Source organism: Cariama cristata, unplaced genomic scaffold, assembly GCF_000690535.1.
Source record: "Cariama cristata isolate BGI_N322 unplaced genomic scaffold, ASM69053v1 scaffold36443, whole genome shotgun sequence".
NCBI classification, from domain to species: domain Eukaryota; kingdom Metazoa; phylum Chordata; class Aves; order Cariamiformes; family Cariamidae; genus Cariama; species Cariama cristata.
Genome location: NW_009608456.1, coordinates 30,666 through 36,617, shown reverse-complemented (window position 1 = coordinate 36,617; position 5,952 = coordinate 30,666).

Here is a 5,952-nt window from a genome sequence, read left to right as displayed (position 1 = left end):
GCTGAGACCATAAGGTTTTTATCTTGCTCTGCCCTGAGTAGAAGACTGAGTCAGAAGATTTATAGTGTCATTCATACCTACCTAAGGTTTCTGGAAGCAGGTTATGTATTCAGTGGTAATCACAACAGCAGTAATGTTATTCCTTACTCCTTGATTTCAAGAGAATAAAATTGAAAGGCAATAGAAAATACAGACATAGAGTTAAGTGTGGGCTTTCTTACCTACCCTCTTTCAGTAAAAACACCAAACTACTGTTATTTTTCCCTCAGTTTAACAAAGATCAAGAGTTCCAGACTGCCAGTTGTATGCTAGAAATTAGGTATTGGACAATGACTTTATTGTTCATTTGCAAGAATTAGAAGAAAATAGACAATCCAAAGTTTGATTTTTTTTCTGCCTAAAGTTTTTCCCATAGAAATAGTGTCAATTCCAGAATCAGTTCAAGACTGCTGAAAACTAAATTGCTTTTCTTTCGGAGTGCAGTTCCAGGGGCAGCTGGCAGACTTCATTTTTCCCAGGTGCTGCCATAAGGAAAAGTCCTTTCCTCCTGCCACTTGGCCATGCAGCCCCATTGTGCTGATGACACATTGCACCCTTTCATGACCTGCCTTAACTTGCTAATATGGTGGAAGCTGTTCCATTTTGGCATCGGAGGCAGAACAAAAAAAAGCAGCAGGGAGGGGAAGGAGAGATGGGGAACAGCAGCCCCATCAGTACACAGGATGTATTGTAGGAAGTTGAAAAATCCCACCAATATCTGCAAATAATTCTAGATGGGAATCTTTGTAATCTCCTAAATTGATGCATCTGGACCTCCTCTATGACATCCTGACGTTCAGACAAAAAACTTATTTCCAAGTATGCCTAGTCACACATGGCTTTGCACCCAAAATTGCCTGAGCCAATTCATAGCAAAGGCGGTGGAGACCTTGACAATTATCTAAGTGAAGAATTGCAAACTTTTGCAAAAGAGTGATAAATGTTAATTTCAGTTCTTCTGCACTGTCCTGCTTCAGGCAGTACCACAATGATAGCGGGGGGAGGAAGCAGTCGTTAAAACAGTTAAGCCAGAGTTTCCGTCTTAGAGGGCTGATCCTGCCCAGTGCTGAGCACCTCCTGAATTAATTTCTCCCCTTACTGATACTCAGCTGGTTTCAGTAAACAGGTTACAGTTCTAGGAACCCCAACTGCTCTTGGGTCTTTGAATTAGCTTGAATACTAATATAAAAACTAAACTCTGATGTCACATGCCACCTGTCCTGATGCTGAGAGATGTTTTGCATGTTGTTGGTATGAAATAGCACAAATGCTAGCTAAGTGAAAATGAGATATGAATGGGCAATCTTATGTTAGCAAGATAGATCAATGTTAGGCTGCATAGAATTATTTAGAAGAAAAAGAAAAGGGAGAAAAAGGGTAAATTGAATGGCCTGCCTCACGGTCTAGTTTGTACCATTATTTGAACCTGCAATATTGCATTGGCATCAGTACATTATTACACTGTTAACACACACACTGGAGGGTGCTCCAAGCCAAATAAATGGAGATCTCCGAGACAAAAGGACTTCAAAAGCCTTGGATAGCTGGGGTAAGCAAAATACAACATTCAATCAGTCAGTGAGAAGCAGGGTAGGACACAGTAGCAATGCTGCAGTCAGAGAGAACAGTCGTGATAAAAGTAAGTGTGGGATGACGGTCTGGAATATAGACGAGGACTGTTTGAGTCTGAATTCTACTGAAGTGCAGATCCAGAAGTCTCTTCAGTCAAAGCAGAAGGACACATGTTGCTTGTGACACGTGCGCCAAGATGAAGCAGAACTCCTAACGAATGCCACTGGAGGGACAGTCGGACAAAAGCTCATGTGCTTGGGTGTATGTCTTCCTCTTGCACTTGTTATTTGCACATTGAACTTACTTTGCAGTGACACTTCTGCTTGTGGTCTGTGTGGATCTGGACATTTCATGTAGTTCCAAGCTCTGGCATTTCCTTTGGAGCCCAGTGGGAAATTTTACAAGGAATCAGTTGGCTACTGATTCTGTATTTCCCAGTCCTTCGTTAATATTGGCATGCCTCCTGCTTTGTGTACCAGTGCTATTTACAATCACTCACTTCCATTCAGTCTCCCCTCCTTATACATGGCAAAGAAAATAAGGCTTTCAGCACTTATTTCTAATATGCCCACTGTTTCCCAGCTGTATTTTTCTGTTTTCCCAAGGCAAATCCTGCACAGGAGCATGGGAGACTGCCCTGTTCCTCAGCAGCTCCTGCTAGCTCTAGGGGCGATCTCTTTCCCCCAAAAGCCTTGAAAGCACTAAGGCCATACAAATCAATGATGTAGTTTAGGACAATTGCACTGGAGATTAAGAAGCAGGAATTACATCAACCAACCTTGAGAGGCATTCATTTTGGAGTCTGAGATGTTTGAAAACTAGGCAACAGCAACAATTTAGCATTCTGTATCCTGGTAAGCCATTTACCAGGCCAAGATGTCATTTTTCCCCAAAACCTCAAGATAGTATTTGTTAACATCAATCCTGATGTTACGATATAGGAGCAATGTCAATGCTATGCACCAGAAAAAGGCACTCCAAATCCATCACAGCAAACAGACTGAATAATGGTTGTAAAAAAGACAAAATTGTTATGGAGAGACAGTGAAACAGAAGAGAGACAATTTCCATCAACGAAGTCCTCTGCATGTCATTATCTCACTCTTGTCAAACCAGAGACATTTTTAGTCTAAGAACGGCCACTGTTCTCCGCCAAAACGTTTAGTTGCTTTTAGTAATGCAGTACATTAAATTTGTACCTTCTTGTTCTCTGTCATACCTGCAGTACTTCCTACAACAAATTTGATACCTTTCTTAGGACTGTTTAGAAAGACAAAACCAGTTATTTGGCCTACCTTTATATAATTAAACTTTACCTATGCTCTTCGTGCTAGTTACCATCTTCGTTGTTTAGTCTGCTGGATAAATATCTCCCAATGCACTTCAAAGAGTATAAAATGTATGCTAAACTTTGCAAAAATAGACTACACACCACCACTAATTCTGCATGAGACATCTTCAGATACCAAGCCAATGTTGACAGAGCAAATAGGTATCATAGAATTACAGAATGGTTTGGGTTGGAAGAGACTTCGAAGTCCATCTAGCCCAATCCCCCCACCATGGGCAGGGACATCTTTCACTAGATCAGGTTGATCAAAGCCCTGTCCAACCTGGCTTTGAACACTTCTAATGATGGGGTATCCACAGCCTCTCTGTGGAACCTGTTCTAGACCCTCACCACTGCCATTGTAAAAAAATTCTTATGTCCTATCTAAATCTACCCTCTTCCAGTTTAAAGCCATTGGCCCTTGTCAAAAGTCCCTCCCCAGCTTTCTTGTAGGCCCCTTTAGGTACTGGAAGGCTGCTCTAAGGTCTCCACAGAGCCTTCTCTTCTCCAGGCTGAACAACTCCAACTCTCTCAGCCTGTCCTCATAGGAGAGGTGCTCCAGCCCTTGGATCATCTTTGTGGCCTCCTCTGGACTTGCTCCAACAGGTCCATGTCCTTCTTGTACTGGGGGCTCCAGAGCTGAAGGCAGTACTCCAGGTGGAGTCTCACCAGAGTGCAGCAGAAGGGCAGAATCCCCTCCTTTGACCTGCTGCCCATGCTGCTTTTGATGCAGCCCAGGATACAGTCGGCTTTCTGGGTTGTAAGCGCACATTGCCAGCTCATGTCCAATTTTTCATCCATCAGCACCTCCAAGTCCTTCTCCTCAGGGCTGCTCTTGATCCATTCTGTGCCCAGCCTGTATTTGTGCTTGGGATTGCCCCATCCCAGGTGCAGGACCTTGCACTTGGCCCTGTTGAACTTCATGAGGTCAGCACAGGTCCAGTCCTCAAGCCTGTCCAGATCCCTCTGGATTGCATCCCTTTCCTCCAGCAAATCAACTGCACTGCTCAGGTGTCATTCACAAACTTAATCCCACTATCTTATGTCATTGATGAAGAAATTGCATAGTATTGGTCCCAGTACAGACCCTCGAGGGACATAACTTGTTACTAGTTTCCACCTGCACACTGAGCTATTGACACTAACTCTTTGGATGTGGCCATCCAGCCAATTCCTTATCCTTACCTAGCATTATCATCTAGCCTTGCATACGAAGATGAAGAATTTGTAACAGAAATGTATACCAAAACCCACTAACTATGGACCTGCTCTGTGCCATACTGTGCTGTGACACTCTTAAGTACTCAGTATATAAAACAAGACAATGAACACAACCATTATCTTTATATGTCACTGTGGAATGTAAAAACACAAAAACCAAAAAAACAAGGGAGATTGAAAATGGAAACCCAGAAACAACTTTCTCTTAGAACATCTAGATATGAACTTTATGGATCCAATTTGTTTAACTAAAACTGCCTAGGGGATAAAGATAACAACAACAAAACCCACTTTTAACGCTAGCCATCTGATTTGGCTAGATATTAAAGGTAGTAAAAAGCATGTTAGATCTGTAGCCTTCTTCCTGTCAAGCTTCAAGCCCCGGCTCCTGCAATCCAAGTTCTTTAAAAGAATCACCAAGAAATAAGGAAAGTTGCTTAAGCTATTTTCCCCAGTATCTGAAAAGCACCTATACTGGTTTTGCTAGGGAGAGTATGTCCAAATCTAAGGGCTTTCACAGCAGAAGACTGGGTGTCTAAGAGAAGTAGACTAGCAGGCTAAAAAGTTTATGTACCTGCTTTTTTATAATTTTCCTTTGGATTAATTTATTTATTTTTTTACATTACTGTGAGAAACCGTACCTTTTATGTTTCTGACCTTTCCCTTGTTTGGCTTGGCTTGCATTCTGATCCACTTTTCTCTCAGCAATCCCTGTTGTGTCAGAGACTTAGAACCTTAAGTTCTAAGCAGCACAGTATTTTCTAAAAGTTTTTACAAGGTATCACCACCAACCTGTTCCATGAATGGTAAAAGTCACTGTCAGAAAAACAAAATTCACTGACCAAGGACCAGAAGTAAACAAAAAAAAATTATTTCCATACAGTTTCGAGAAGCATAGGTTTCATTTGTTTTATTTACTAGACAAGAAGCAGCAGATTATTTTATTGAAGTAAAATTGTATTCAAAAATGGAATTCATACATCCAAAGCATTCAAGCATGTTCATCACTTAAGCCAGAAACTAAACCCAGAGCTGTTGAGATCAACGAAACAGGAAAAGACCAGCACAATCTTCAGGACACTGGCAGCAAAGTACTTTTCTGTACAGTTCTGTAAGTCACATAAGTACATCTTCAGGCACAAATTTGGCTTAGGCATTACCTAAATTTTTTAATGAGAACATTCATTAATTATAAAACTGCTGCTGTGAAAGAACCACCACAATTATTAAACTATATCTTCTAGCACACAAACAAACCCCACTGCTTTTACAAAAATGACTGAAAGAAAAAATATGGATAATGTATAAAAATAGAATAATTTTATTTTTAAATTGTCTGTTCAGCTTTTCCAGTATGTTTCTGCAGTGAACTGTAATCACTTGCCTTGTCAAAGGAAAATATGGGAGGCAGAAATAGCAAAGCTAATAGCATACCTGCAAATATGCTTTCTTAGATCTTGTTATGAAAATGCAACAGAGTATTACCTAGCCTTTCCTTTCTTCCATCAACTAAAAGGTATCACTGAAGAGAGGATGACAACTCGCTACTGACGTTTTTCTTTGGCCACTGTCTGATCCAGTTTGACAGTAAAGCTATTGCTAGTTTAAAACATACTCAAAATCTAACTTTAACCATCTCATACACTATCAAGCATGATAAAGATTATAAAAGCTGCCTTACACATTATCATCGGGCAAGGTTTACTCCATTCTTTTAAGCTTGTAACAATTTTTGAAGACACTGTAACCTCAGGAAGTTTGAAAGTGATCCACTCTTCCTTGTGCGCACC